This window comes from Myotis lucifugus, unplaced genomic scaffold (genome assembly GCF_000147115.1).
Source record: "Myotis lucifugus unplaced genomic scaffold, Myoluc2.0 scaffold_436, whole genome shotgun sequence".
Lineage (NCBI taxonomy): Eukaryota > Metazoa > Chordata > Mammalia > Chiroptera > Vespertilionidae > Myotis > Myotis lucifugus.
Genome location: NW_005871484.1, coordinates 314,163 through 330,371, shown reverse-complemented (window position 1 = coordinate 330,371; position 16,209 = coordinate 314,163).

The window sequence follows — 16,209 nt, the reverse complement described above, 5'->3', positions numbered from 1 at the left end:
TTCTGGCCTTTGCTGCGGGTGTGGTAGCCCTGATGCTGCAGCCTGGCTCCTCTTCATGATGCACATCACGCACCACGTCCTCAATATACAAGCATAGAACCTCCCCCATCTTGTCTTTGTTGTTGGTTTGCTTATTTTTATTATTATTTTAAATTTTGTTTTTATTGTTGACTCTATTGGTTTGCTTTTATTTTATGGTTTTATTACACACATTTGGTCATTTAAGCCTTGAGGTTTGGCAGTAAATGGAGTGAAATTCTACCGGACCAAAATCTGTTTATGCCTTTTCCCTGAGCCATTATTTATCATATCTCTCCATCTATACTTTTATGTGCATTCCTATCTTTTGATATAATTGCATTTTACTGAATTAATCTAAGATACTTTTCCAATGCTCAGAGGATAACTGCTCTCAGAACTATTCACATTGAAAGTGATGTGGTAATTCTCGACTTAAAGGAAATATTTTCTCTGAGTTCTAGTTTTCTTCCATGTAAAATATTAACTTCATAGATCTCAAAAATATCTAAGAAGTATTATCAACAAATCAACAAATGACAAGCTCTGATGAGGAAGCGGAGAAAAAGGAACCCTCGTGCACTGCTGGTGGGAATGCAGACTGGTGCAGCCACTGTGCAAAACAGTGTGGTGTTTCCTCAAAAAATTAAAAATGGAACTTCTATTTGACCCAGTAATCCAAATTCTAGGAATATATCCCAAGAAAACAGAAACAGCAATCAGAAAGGATATATGCACCCCTATGTTCATAGCAGTACAATTTACAATAGCTAAGATTTGGAAATAGCCTAAGTGCCCATAAGCAGATGAATGGATTAGAAAACTGTGTACATCTACACAATGAAATACTAAGCTGCTGTAAAAAAAGAAGGAATTTTCACTATTTGCTACAGCATGGATGGACCTGGAGAGCATTATGCTAAGTGAAATAAGCCAGTCGGAGAAAGATATCACATGATCTTACTCATTTGTGGAATATAATGAACAACACAAACTGATGAACAAAAATAGAGACAGAGAAGCATCAAACAGACTGTCAGACTTCAATGGGAAGGCCGGGGAGGGGTGTGAGATGAACCAAAGGACTTGTATGCATGCACATAAGCATCACCAATAGGCACAGACATTAGGGTGGTGAGGGCATGTGTTGGGGTGTGAGGTTGGATGGGGGGAGGTCAATGGGAGAAAAAGGAGACATATGTAATACTATATGTAATACTTTAAACAATTAAAAAATATCTAAGAAGTTAAAGCATTAAACAATACCTAGGCATAAGACGATACTTTAAAGTATTCTTTAGAAAAATAATGGGGTACCTGAGATTTGTGTGCCTACTTTTCAGAGAGAACGTCAAAAATAAAAACAGAAGTTTTTTTGTTCTTTGTAACTTCTAAGCATGATGTTACATGTAAAGAAATGCCTTTCTTATAGATATCAACCTGAGATTATAGAACCCGATAGTGAACAGTAGTTTTCTGTCATTGTTCCTGGGCTATGCCTGGTACAAAGCAAACCTTGTCCTTTCTGCCTCTCAAATGCCTACCTGAATTTCCAGCCTTAGTTCATTCCCAGATCTTCCAACAAACCTTCCCTCATTAGCTACAGTCCCCCCCCTCTTGCCCATCTTGGACCCGTTAGTCTACATGGTATGCTATGTCACATTGCTAGTTATCAGTAGTTCAAGCACTGGGAAGATCATAGGAATCACTTGCATCTTATTATAAGTATAGTTGAAATTTTATTATAAATGAAGAGACTGCAATCATGCAGGGTTCATTCAGTCTTAACAACCTTTGGTTCCAAGTATAGACATTTTTATGGGATCTGAACACTGTTCTGGACATCTATCAAGCATTTCCTGTGGTGTATATGCAACCACAGACTTGGAACACCCTAAAGTGGGCTGTTAGAGCCTGAGGCAGGTTCCCGACAATTGCTCCACCAGGCCTGCACCCTGCCTGGCATGATATAGATATTCTTCAATCCAGTCTACATACTAAACACATCTAGAAAAATCCTAGCATGCACCAATGCCTGGATCCCATTGAGAACAATTAAATCATAATCTGTACATGGGATTCAGTGCTCCCAGGTGATTCCAGTAGCAGCCAGGGTTGAGTGGCTATGCAGTAATTATCTACTGACTAGAGGCCCGGTGCATAAAATTCATGCACTGGGGGGGGGGGTGTCCCTCAGCCGAGCCTGCACCCTCTCCAATCTGGGACCCCTTGGGGGATGTCCGACTGCTGGTTTAGGCCCAATGGGGATTGGGCCTAAACCGGCAGTCGGACATTCCCTCTCACAATCCGGGACTGCTGGCTCCTAACTGCTCACCTGTCTGCCTGATCGCCCCTAACGGCTTCTGCCTGCCAGCCTGATCGATGCTTAACTGCTCCCCTGCTGGCTCGATTGCCCCCAACTGCCCTCCCCTGCCAGCCTGGTTGTCCCCAAGTGCCCTCCCCTGCTGGCCTGGTTGCCCCTAACTTCCCTTCCCTGCTGGCCTGGTCACCCCCAACTGCCTTCCCCTATAGGCCTGGTCACCCCTAACTGCCCTCCCCTGCCAGCCATCTTGTGGCAGCCATCTTTTGACCACATGGGGGCGGCCATCTTGTGTGTTGGAGTGATGGCCAATTTGCATATTACCTCTTTATTATATAGGATTTGTTCATAAGGAGAGTGATGTATAGGAAACTATGTTGAATTGGTTGGAGTAGAGAGAGAAATGAGTTCTCTAAAGCTAAAAGCAGGAAGCTAAAATAAACTGAAGAAAGGAAGGACAGGAAGCCATTCAAGTTAGAAAAATTGAGATAAGAAAAATGGCTACTCATTGCTGATTGCTCTTGCCTGTTCTCTAACTTGCTCTTCTCACTCTCATCTCAAAGTGACTCTGGATCAATGTCTTTCCTACCTTCATTGCCTCACATAACCACCTAGAGAAAGAGTTTCTAGAAGAGTCCAGGAAAAAGCAGGTCTTCAAAATAGATCTTTCTCAGTTTTCTTGTTGCTTAATTAATGCAGAGCCAGCCTGACTCACTCCTTCAACCAATAATGACTCCGAGAAGCTCTGGTAACAGCTCCAAAAGGATAGGGATTGAGTTGGCAGAGTTGTTTGGACTTGGGCTTGGCCCCATGGAGGTGGGGGAGGCACAGGAAGTCACTGAAGATTCCAAGATACTCAGTCAAGTTTGTCCAGGTAGGAAATAATATACAGATTTTCAGTCTGACACACACATAGAAGGAAAATACAAATATTTAATATCTTCAGTCTATATCACAACAGAGAATAAGACCTAGGTATTCACTCTCACTAATCTGATTCAACATCATAATGGGAGTCCAGCTCAGGGCAATAAGCCAAGAAAATAAGATAAGTGACACATAGGTTAGAACAATAACTAAAATACTAATAACTGTCCCTATTAACAGACAATAGATTGTACATATAGGATACCTCATGAAACTTTCAAAAAATATTTCACAACGTTATAAGTCAATAGACAAAAATCTATTTACTAGCAATAAACAATTTGAAATAAATAATAAATTTCTTCTTCTAATAGATGAAGAAATGTTATTTTTAATCTAAGCTAAAATCTATATTTAGCTATAAATCTAAAAAGTATTCATGTTGTTATGCTAAAAACTACAATAGCCTAATGAAAGAAATCAAAGAAGACCTAAATATTTGGAGGATGTATCATTTTTACATATTGAAAGCCTCAGTCAAAGATGTTAATTTTGTCCAAATTTATCTATAGATTTAATTCAATTCTAACCAAAATTTCAGAAAAAAATATTATAGATATAGACAAGTGGTTTCTACAATTTATGCAGAAAGGCAAAACAAATAGAGTAGCTAAACAAATTTTGAGAAAGAATAAAACTGGCACAATTTACTGCATGATTTTAGAGCTTCATGTCAAAGCAAAGCAGTCAGTATATCAAGGTGCCTGTGAAGAGGTGGGCATGTAGATGAAGATGAACAGAGAAAGAAAAGCCCTGCACAGATATGGTCAGTTGGCTTTGAGGACGGTGCATAGATAAGCCAAAGGGGCTATGGAACCTTTGAACAGTGTTAGAATAATTCAACATCCAAATGCAAATATCAAGATTGTGTGCTGGGCCCTGGGTCAGAGGTTTTCATGAAGGTCTGTGGAGCCCAGAAGAATCTCTTTATTTTTATTTAAAGAAGAGGTGGGGGGGAAATTGCTGGATATTTAAGGTTAAGGTGTCAGATTTGAATCCATAATGTGAAAGAAGTTAATACTTTCCATTCACCTTTCAAATGTCAGCTATGCAACTTATTCTACCAACTTGGCTGCACAGCAACTTATTCCAATATATTTCCTCTGCCTCCAACAATATGTAAATTGACTGATGCTCTAGGGAGAACAATCTTGGAAGACATTTAACTCTCTGAGATGACCACCACCTGTTTCAAAGACATATTTGGTTTGTTTTGTTTTGAATTAAGAATTTTTATTTATTTATCTTTATTAAACGTATTGAGGTGACACTGGTAACACAATTACATAGGTTTTAAGTGTAGCTTTCTATAATAAATGATCTGTATATTACATTGTATGCCCACCACCGAATGACATCTTTGTGATAGGCAAGTCTCTCCATGTAATGGGACTTCAGGTACCCAATCCCTCTGAAAGGAGAGGGTTTAGCTACATAACTTCCCAAATCCACCTTCTTAAAAAATGCCTGCTATCCCAGTATTGCAGAGACGATAATGTGGGGCCATCCAAATAGAAGTTCTGGCTCCAACATTTTCTGATAGTTTCATGGCAAGGCGTTTCCAGAATGTAAATACTACTGCAATGATCTCCGAGAGGAAATAACGGTTACTTTTCATTGTAAATATCCTAATATTTTTTGTGTATTATGAGAGCTAGAAATGCTGAACACATCCTTAACCATACTTTCTCCCACTTTCTATAAACAGAAAAGATTAAGAGTAATTCCTCCATCCATCGATGAAGCACAATATCAGTCTATGGCTGCTGATTGAAACAGAATTTTCTTTTCACTATTTAACAAATACATATTGGCCGAGCTACACCATGCCCCAGGCATTCTGCAAGATTTTGAGCTACCACACAAAGTGTATGTATGTGCACTGTCTTGGAATTCATAGGTAACCGGTGGTGCAGATATATATGAAATAGTCACAATATTTAAAAGTTAAAACTGTTGCAAGTTCTCAGAAGGAAAAACAAGATACTCCAAGTAATGTCATATATTTCCCAAAGTTTATAAATTTCCATGAAAAGCAATGGAGGGTTGGTTTGTTTGTTTGTTTGGTGGGGGGTGGGGAAGGTGGCTAATAAGGAAGTTCAGATACTTGGAGATTCAGGGACTTACCAATGGCATCACAAATGCAAAGCAAGACTTTCTTCTTGTTTTGCTTTTTAATCCTCACCTGATAATATGTTTTTATTTATTTCTTACAGAGAGGGAAGGAGAAAGAGAGAAACAACAATATGAGAACGAAATATCTAGTGGTTACCTCCTGTACACCCCCTGACTGTGGATCAAATGCAAAACCTAGTTAGTACACTGACTGGGACTCAAACCTGCAAATTTTTGGTGTATGGGACAATGTTCCAAGCAACTGAGCGATCCAGCCAGGGCGTCTTTCTCTTTCTTAACTCAGTCCTTTCCCACTCTGCCACATCACCATAAACAATTCTAGAAAGGGAAAGAGAGAAATTGAATTTTTACCCATATAATTATGTGGAGTTTTTAGAATGATTGAGGTACATCAATGAGTCAACATCAAATATGACAAAGTGTCAGAAACATTAAAACAAAATTGGCAGGCAAAAGATAATTCAGATAGTCAATACCAGATGTCTGCTTTAGTTGGAATATGTACTCTCATAGAAAAGAGAGAGAGAATTGAAAGAAAACTATCCCTTTACAAAAATGTAGTATGATTATTAGAGTTACAGAGATTACTTAAGTCATGCCTGCTCTCTGGAAAGAAAAACTTCCTTCAAATCAATTCAATGTACTCTTGTTATTATAGACCATTTAGCAATCTTCAATATTCCAAGCCAGATGGTATCCCTCAAGGATGTGAGAAAGGAGATTTCTAACTGCAACCTGAATGAATGCCGGTAATTTAACCATCATTACATATGTATTTTCCTCTCTAACCAAGGAGATAAATACAATAATGACTTATGTATAATTAGTGTCAGTCTTAATTCTCTAATCTTAAGAGACTTATTTGTGGCAAAATTGCATTTGTCTGCAGATGATTATCTTCCCTCCTAAAGTAGCCACAGGAAGAAGCTGCTCTGATTGAACTAAGTATGCATAAATTCAGGGTATTTTTTAATCATTTGGAAATCATTCATTCTCACGTGTTGCAAAACATTCTATATTATTACAGTAAAAGATTTTCAGAACAGCATTCAGGTGGATTCTCTTTAAAATGTGTGTCTAAAGTTGAGCAAGACATTTAATCTTTCGCAGCTCACCGCGAGATCTCTAAAAACAAGCTGGAGAGACTGACCAATAGGGCATGTGTACGGATATACAGGACTTGGGTCCTCTGGAACGGGCGGAGGCTGCAGGACATCAGTCAACGGGCAGCAAAGCCTCCCGGCGTGGCTATTACTTCCCTGTCACAGGCTGAGCGTTCGGGGGGAAGAAGCTCTCCTTACTGAGCCCCGCCTGGTGCCATTTACCACGCTGGGTACTGAGGATGGATACAAACAGTTAACAACTAGATGATGCATGGCCTGGAGAACTGTACCATCAGTGGGGGAGACAAATCGGGCCAAAAACAGCTTGGGTGCTGCAGTAAGGTGCAGAACGCAGAGGCCTGACTACTCAGACCTGTGGGAGGAGAGCCAAAGCAGCCTCAGAAAGAAGTCCCACCTGAAATCAGCTCTGAAGAACGGGCCTGGATTGAAGGACGTACTCAGCTTGGTAGAATATAGAATATGAAGTGAGTCGAAGCAGGAAACAAAGACCAGTCGAGACTCTGTCATGAAGGGACGGGCTTGCACATTAGGGATCTGCATGTGGTGAGCAGCACGGGATCAGTAGGAGAACAGCAGTCAGCGTCTCTGACAGCTTGGTGCTGGCTGCTTGTAGCTAATAGTCTCACAGGTGAGACAGGTGAGATCCTGGATGTGAACAGCATCAGAGAGGATAAGAAATATCTCAGTTTAAGCAGAACATACTGACAAGGTACGATGATTTGACCTCAGAAGGATCTCAAAGGTGTTTTCCAGATTCCAGGTGTGGGAGGAGGGCAGGAAGGTAGACATAAAGGGGTATATGTGAGCAAAGAAGTTGTTAGGGGAATGTTTATTTCAATTTTTTTGGTTCCTTTGGGATATCTAAGTGGAGTTATTCAGAAGCCAGACTTGATTCTAAGAATAAGGAGCTGATGGGAGAGCCATATTTGAAAATCACGAGTCTTTGGTCAGACATTACTAGAAAAGGTTTATTTGTTCAGGGAGAGTAAAAATTATATATAAACCAGTGGCTCTTGATTTGTAGTGTCTGGACCAGCGGCACCTGGGTTACTGGCCCCAGCCCACAAGAACTGCGTCAGAGATTCTGAGTGGATGAAGCCTAGCAACCTGTGCTTTGATATGTCCCCAGATGATTCTGATAACACATTGAGATGTGAGAACCGACACAAATTTTGTTTGTGGGTCACAGATATTTTGAATATTTGATAAAAGCTATGCCCCTTTATTGTAGAGCTGGTCAGGATACTTCAGAAAATAAACCATTTACATTTAATATTCAGGAGATCATGAAATGCTGAAACTCATCCAGTGATGCTTTATGAAACACACAAACCAGACTTAGTTCTGTCAGAGTCTAATAACCTGTCTGAGTCTGCTCAGGCAGCCATGACAAAACACCGCAGACTGGTGTCCGAAACCAAAGAAACCAATTTTCTTGCCATTCTGAAAGCTAGAAGTGAAAAATTAAAGTGTCATCAGGGTTGGTTTCAGACCCTCTGCTCATAGCTTGTATTTGGCCTCCTTCTCCCTGTCTTCACATGCCCTTTCTTCTGTGTGTGGGGGGTGGGAGGGGGAGAGAGAGAGAGAGAGAGAGAGAGAGAGAGAGAGAGAGATCCCTCATTTCACCTTAACTCCCTAAAGGCCAAGTCTCCAAATACAATCACACTTGGGGTGAGAGCTTAAACGTATGAATTTGGGGGAGCAAAATTCAGTCTATAACAATGCCAGATTCAAATTTGTGTTCAATTACTCAGTTTAAGCTGGGAAGGCATAAGAAGAATTTTAATGGACTTTTGAAAAAAAGAGATATTTTCTCCCTTCCCTTCTGTATTTTAACCTGCATTTATCAATAAGAAATACTTGCAACCATTTTCACGCTGTAAGGAATGAGATTGTCTCAGGATGGAGAAATAAGTTTTAAGGAAGTGGAGTCAAGGAATGGAAAAAGAAAACAAATTAGGTGTTGGAAAAATATTTGGCTTCTAGATCAAAACTTAGCTAAAGCTCCCACTGATATTTTAATCCCATGAATAACAATTCCCACTTTGGCTTGAGAAAGATCAAGGTCATTAACTTTTCTACACTTATAAATAATTCAGAGGCAAGTAGGATTGGACTAAAAAGTCATGAAGAATCCTCTCTGGCCCTCCTCAGATAGACAGTCCCTGCCTTGCCTTTCTTTCTGCACACCCACTTCCTTCATTTCCCTCTGCTTTCATGCACATGTTAGACAATCGACTTCACAGTTCCAGAGCTATAGTATCTTATTGCTCCAAACCAACCACCCACTGACCCCAAACCTCAGTATACCAACTCCAAGTGTTCTAAATATAAAATCTCATTAGGTATAGTTAAGTCAGAAGCCCATCCTGGTTTTGCGAGATGGAAAATCATAAAATGTCATTCTTCTGGAAGATCAACACTTTGCTTGAGAAACTTGAGTCTAGGTGGCAAAGAAAATATGTGATAGGCAATTGGCCCATTACCAGCTTACCTTCTGCCAAATGAGACGGGAAGTAGTACAGGTTCTCTTGAGTGCTAATCTCCATGTCATTCTCGCTGCTCACATGTGATGGAAGGCATTTTACCCATCACCTACATGATTTTCCTACTGAAATCTGATGTGGAGAGATGCAAAAACCTACCAAAATTATAATTTCTAAATGTTGAGTTTCCATACATGTCAAAAGATATAAAACACCAGCTGTAGTTTGCTTTTTAATGTAACTTAAATAAATATTTTCTTCATTAGGTCTTAAAGTATAAGCATTCCTCCTAATTATAGGTTTCCTTAAGATAAAAACAAACCAACAAACCCCCCCAGAAAACTGAATCTCAGAGTTGAGATTATCTAAGAGAAAAAGGAGAAATTCTATAACACATAAAAAAACTCTTGTTAAATTGGCACGCAGATAATATGGTATAAGAATAGTCAGTAGGTGCTGATGTGTTTACATTTAGGGACATAAGCGTGTGGTGAGCACCAACCACATCACCTGCAGTGAGACAAAACAAGTGTGAAATGAGATATCCAAATTGGGTATCTCATTGCAGGGAAATGAGGGAACGTGAAGGCCTGCAGCCCACTGCCTCTGGATGTGAACTGTTGGGATATTACAAAATTATACAAGCAGATGGTTCTGGTTCTTGGTCATAATATCCCAGGAGCAAAGCAGGAAATTGAAGCTTTCAACTATGTTCAAACAAGTTTTCTCATAGAAGCCATGATTAATTTCCTTTACACTGATGTCACCATGGCGGTCTCTCCAGGATCCTGAGAAGCTCAGGATGGGAGACCACATCCAAGCTTAAAGTGTGAAATCCTAGGAACAACCTCAGCCGTTCTCTAGGTTCTAATACATTCCATGTTTATCTGACAAGGAAAGTCCAGCACAATACTCTTACTTATCTGGGACACATGTTATTGACAAGTTAAATGAGTTTTTTTATTATTATGAATTTAATGTCAATGTATAATGGAAAAAAAAAACTAAAATAATCAGCCCCCTCCAACCCTCATCCCTAAATTTAATCCTGAAAGATAATTTTTTAAAGTATTTTTAATGTAATCTCTTAGACATTTTCCATACATATGTTCATGCACTGGGGGTGGGGGGGGGGTGTTACCTCAGCCTGGCGTGAGCCCTCTTGCAGACCAGGACCCCTCGGGGATGTCTGCCTGCTGGCTTAGGCCCAATTAGTCCTAACCAGCAGTAGGATATCCCTCTTGCAATCAGGCCCCCTTGTTCCTAAACACCCGCCTGATTGCTCCTTACCACTTGGCTCACCACTCAACACTGCCGAAGAGGCAGGAGAGGGTCCCGCCACCACCGTTGCACTCATCAGCCATGAGCCCAGCTTCTGGTTGGGCAGCACTCCTGCTGTGGGAGGGCACTGACCACCAGGGTGCATCACCTGCTTTGAGCATCTGCCCCCTGGTGGTCAGTGTGCATCATAGCAACCAGTTGTTCTGGTCATTCCACTGTAACAGTCACTGGGATTTAATTATATAGATATGTATGTGTTTGTTGATAATTTTATTTTTCTTCTTGCTTATATTTTCACTTAAGATTTTGTCGTTTTTTTTTGGAAGAAAATAAATTCTCAGTTTTAATGACTGCATGATATCTATCACCAAATTTATATGTTAACTATCCTTTTCTTGGTTAACATTTAGGTTATTTCTACTTTTGGTTTTGAATTTTTGTTTGTTTATTTACTGTCATGAGCAATGCTTCAAAAGACATTTTTGTAGACAAATTTCTGCATCACATGAAAGAAATGGATTGCCCTCTATTGAGCCTATACAAATATTAACTAACAATATGTGATGCCCTGTACTCACATCCTGTTTTAGTTTGGGCTGTTTTATTTATGCTGTGAGTGTGTTACTTATGCTTATTTATGCTTTGCTACTTGATCCACCTGAAGTTAGATAGGCAGGCTAATTACTCATTATAGAATTGCATTTTTGACTACTTTAACTTTAATTTATTAGTGCTTTTTATTTATACATTTTGATATAATGAAATATGAAGAATAAAGATTTGTGGCATTTATATCTTTGATAGTTATTTTATGCTGCACCAAAGCAGTGGCCAACACTTTCTGTAAGGTGCCAGACAGTAAATATTTCAGGCGCGTGGGCCATATGGTGTCTGTAACAATTGTCCCACTCTGCACTTGAATCAAAAGGCACACTTGTGTGAATTTGCATAATTATCTTGTCTTATTTTCTTTCATATTTTCAATATTTTTGTTTATAGTTTACCTAATTTTTGCTTTTACATTTTGTTATATTTTGGAAGATAAAGATTACTTTTCCTTCTTTTAGTTGATTATTTTAAAACCTTCAGTACTATACACTTAAGCATATCTTCCTTGATTCATTTTAAGTAGTATTTACTGACTTTGGAATAAAAAAAAAATGAGGAAATAAACAAACTTATTTGAAGCCCACCTTCTGTCTTTTTTACTTCTGGGTTTGACTAGTATTAAAAAAATACATTGTTTTCTCTCAACATAATTCCCACAGCTTTTTATTGTGCTTTGATTATACATGCAAATTCATAAAATTTTCAACACACTTTTTTAGAAAAAAACATAATTATCTAGATTTCAGAAAAAGAAATTTAAAAAATCATGCATGCTGTGTATCTTCAATTCTTGCATTTTTAAACAATTCTTGAACATATGGACAAGGCTCCTTTTGCCTTCACATTTGAACAGAGCTGTAAGCTCAAATTCTTGGCGCACACTTTCTTCCCAAGAAGATTTTGTGGAATTTCTCTTTGCATTGTTTTCTGTTGTTGCTGGGAAGTACTTAGCTAACCTGAATTGTTCTCTCTTCTATGTTATTAAATTGGATTGAGAAAAAAAAGTCCGCTTTTTATAATAATTTCTGTAGCTTCAAATGGCTATATTTTATTGTCCTTTATCAATTTTTTATATATATATGGCACAAACTTTCTATCTACAGATTCAAGTATCCTTTTTTTCAAAAATTTTTCCTGTACTGTACTTGCAATAGTTCTGTTTTATTTTTTGCATCCTCCATTTTAGGGACAACATATGTTGAATTAACATCTTTAGTTTGTAATATCTATTATTTTTTTCTCTTCTTGTTTTTAGCACTCTATTTTTTTCTATGTTATTCTGCTAGGTGTTAACAAGACTCCTTCCCCATCCCCATATCCCTAATGCTGTTTCAGCAGTGGCTTCTTACATTTTTGTTTGTAAGGTGAATATTTATGTCAATGGATTAACTTTTTTATTTAATTCTTTCCTGGACTGCATCAATTGATATTTATTTTTTTATTATATTATTCAGCTGTATTTTATTTAATATACTATATTTGACATAATACAGAAATGTTTCTTTTATAGCAACATTATAATATGATTCTTCTTTTGACCTATACCCATTTTATGCCTTGGCTGTTATGATATTTCTCTCTTTGTTTTCCTGTAATTTATAACTATAGACTTCACTCTGGCCCTCTTATCTTACTCATCTTTGAGTGGAACATGTGCTTCACAAAACAGCTATTTCCTGAAGAATCTGTCAGGTAAACACTTGGGATATGAGCTGGTGAGATAGACAACTTGAATTTTACGATGTTTCAGACGACTTTCTGGTGATTTTTGGTATGTAGGATATTGTGTCCATATGTTCTTTTTCTCTTTGAGGTAGTAAGAGTGTCTCAGTGGCTGACTGTGTAAGTCTCCGTGGCACGTGTGCTTGTGTGTGCTCATCTTTGTCTATGTCCACTCAGGTTAGTGAGATCTGTAGCAGCTTAGCCCTGTTCCACCCACTGCATGTGCTTGTACCACCTCAGAGGCAGCCTGCTTCTGAGCAGGGGCAGCAGTTCAGAGGGCTGCCATGCTCCCCCTCGGCTTGTCCACTGCCTCTCCGAGGTGTGCGCTGTGGTGGGCGCACCTGCATCTCTGACATGCTCCAGACTGGGGTGTCCACAGCAGAGAGCTTTGTGGGACCTTTCAGAATAAGCCTCCCCATTTTGAAGATTTCAGCATATTTCTCAACATGCTAAAAAGTAAAAGACAATTCAAAATATTTTTTTGCCCTTTCACTGAAACTGTTCAGAATTGACCAGCATATACACACCCTACATTTCACCTAAGCCTTCTCCACCTCTTTCAATTACCCAGCCTTCCACTTACCCAGGGGGAAAGCTGAACTCTTTCTTTACTCCTCTTATTCTCTCCTGCAAACATGTCTAATTCTTTAGAAAGTCTTATTAACTCTACTTTTACTGGTAAAATACATGTATGTCCATACTCTTATTACTTCTCACTGCCTCTGCTGTTATATATGAGACATTAAAGTAGCTTCTTAATACATCTTCCTGTTTCCATCTTTGTCTCCTCAAGTCTGTTCTCAAGCCAGCATCTTTAGTGATTATCTACACTAATAAAAGACAAACATGCAAATTGACCGTATCTTTGCTACACCTTAAGTCACACCCACCAGCCAATCAGAGCGACTATATGCAAATTAACCCAACCAAGATGGCGGCCGGCAGCCATGGAGCTGGAGGGAGCAGGAGGCTTGATTGCCCCAGTGATGGAGGAAGCCAAGCTTCCCGCCTGCCGCAGCCAGCTCTGAGCTCCACTCAAGGCAACAAAGTTTCAATTATAGAAGATAAATAAACCCCAGATATCTGCTTTCAGCCGGCCATGAGCAAGGAGCTGGAGCGAGCAGGAGGCTTGGGTTGCCCCTGGCGATGGAGGAAGCCAAGCTTCCCACCCCACCCTGGCCAGCGCTGAGCTCTACTCAAGGCTACAAAGTTTCAATTATAGAAGGTAAATAAATCCCAGAATAAAAAAAATAAAAAAAGGAGAGGCTGGGAGCTTCTGTCGCCGGGGGGCTTGGCCAGCCTAAAAACGGCCCTCAGTCCCTCCCCAGACTGGCCGGGCACCCCAGTGGGGACTCCTCACTCTAAAGGGGGTGTGGCCAGCCTGAAAGCCATCAGCCTCTCACCCAGGCTGGCCAAACCTCCATGGGTGAGGGTCTCCACTGGGGGGGGCTTGACCAGCCTGCAAACAGCCATCAGCCCCTCACCCAGGCTGGCCAGGCACCCCAGTGGGACCTCCACCCTGATCCGGGACACCCTTCAGGGCAAACCAGCCAGCCCCCACCCATGCACCAGGCCTCTATCCTATATAATAAAAGGGTAATCTGCAAATTGACCTTAACAGCAGAACGCCTGAGAATGACTGGTCACTATGACACACACTGACCACCAGGGGGCAGATGCTCAATGCAGGAGCTGTCCCCTGGTGGTCAGTGCACTCTCACATTGGGAGCTCTGCTCAGCTACAAGCCAGGCTGATGGCTGCCAGCACAGTGGTGGTGACAGGAGCCTCTCCGGCCTCCTCAGTAGCGCTAAGGATGTCTGACTGCAGCTTAGGCCTGCTCCCCGCTGGCAAGTGAACATCCCCCAAGGGCTGCCAGAGGGTTGTCTGACTGCCAGCTTGGACCTGATCCCCCAGGGAGTGGGCCTAAGCTAGCAGGTGGACATCCTCCTAGGGGTCCCAGACTGCAAGAGGGCATAGGCCAGGCTGAGGGACCCCCTGAGTGCACAAATTTTTGTGCACCGGGCTTCTAGTCATCATAATAAAAGGCCTAGAGGCATCACGACCTAAACGACCAAACAACCGGTCACCATGAGGGGACACCGCCACGATTGGGGGCGTGGCTGGCATTCAATCTGCCTGCAGCCCCTCGCCCAGGCCAGGGCGGCTCTGGGGGCCGGGTGTGTGTGCAGCGCAGTCTTTTACAAGTAAAGACAGACCCGCTGGTTCTCCAGGACCCTCCTGGCACTGGCTGCCCTGCCCCTACCCCCACCCTTCTCCAGGCCCCTTGGAGGTGGAGAGGTTTGGGCCACAGCTGGTGTAGTGACCCCAGTTAACTTCGCTGGGGAGTCTGAATTGGACCAAATGGACTGCAGCTGGCGGTGCTGGCCCGGTTAAGCTCCAGGAATGTGTTTTATAAGAAGAGCGGGCAGCCTATTCTCCCAGCGGAGTTCCATCACTGAGCATGATGTGGAGGAGGGCCTCCAGAAGCCACACTTTATGTGGCCGAGCAGGAGAAGAGCACTACAACTGCTCTCTTCTCTTCATGAGTCCATGAGCGCTCGGGCCCAGCACCTCCCTCTACCGGCTGGCACGTGTGCTCTGGAGGAGAGGACCCGCTGTCTGTGGCCAGGAGGCTGGTGAGGTTTGCCAGGGAAGACAGAGGTCAGCAGACCCATCGCATTACCACAGCAGGGGCCGCCTGCCAGGGCTGTCACCTCATAGGCGTGTCCGAATGTGAGTGCTTCTGCCCAGTGTGTAGTCTATTTGCCAGAGCCCCAAAGTCTGTTGAGGTGTACAGCGCCTACAACAACATCAAAGCCTGCGGAACCCCAGGGCCTCTGCCTCGTCCCGCCTGTGGACCAGGAATACCTGCACAAAGAATTGAGACGAGTGGATTTCTTCAAGCAGAGGAGATGCTGACTCTTCGACGTTCTGACAGCAGAAGGATGTTACTGTCTTTTCTTTCTCTCTTTCTCTCTCTTTCTTTCTTTCTTTCTTTCTTTCTTTCTTTCTTTCTTTCTTTCTTTCTTTCTTTCTTTCTTTCTTCTTTCTTTCTTTCTTTCTTTCTTTCTTTCTTCCTTCCTTTCTTTCTTCTTTCTTTCTATCTTTCTTTCTTTCTTTCTTTCTTTCTTTCTTTCTTTCTTTCTTTCTTTCTTTCTTTCTTTCTTTTTCTTTAATAGGAATGGCCAGAAAGAGAGTAAATGGATTGTGAAGTTTGTTTCCTGGTAAAAGTTAAAACAGCCCAACTTTTTGTGCCAGAAATTTGAGAGTTTCTTAAGTGGAGGCACAGCTACTTCAGCTAAGGGTGTAATATTGAATTGTGTTCATTTGCACTCTGCAATGGTTATGAGTATGGAAGTGTCTGGCAGCTTTGTGCAATGAATTAATGTTATGAGAAATTATCTATTTTGTCATAGTATTTAAATCATAATGTCATTTCAGAATTCTGTTCTGTGGGATTTTTTATTCCCTTTAAAAAAATGTATATTCTGGGTAGCTTTAATTGGTAAAAAACATTCTGATTTAATACTGCATGATATTCTGGGATATATATATATATATATATATATATATATATATATATAT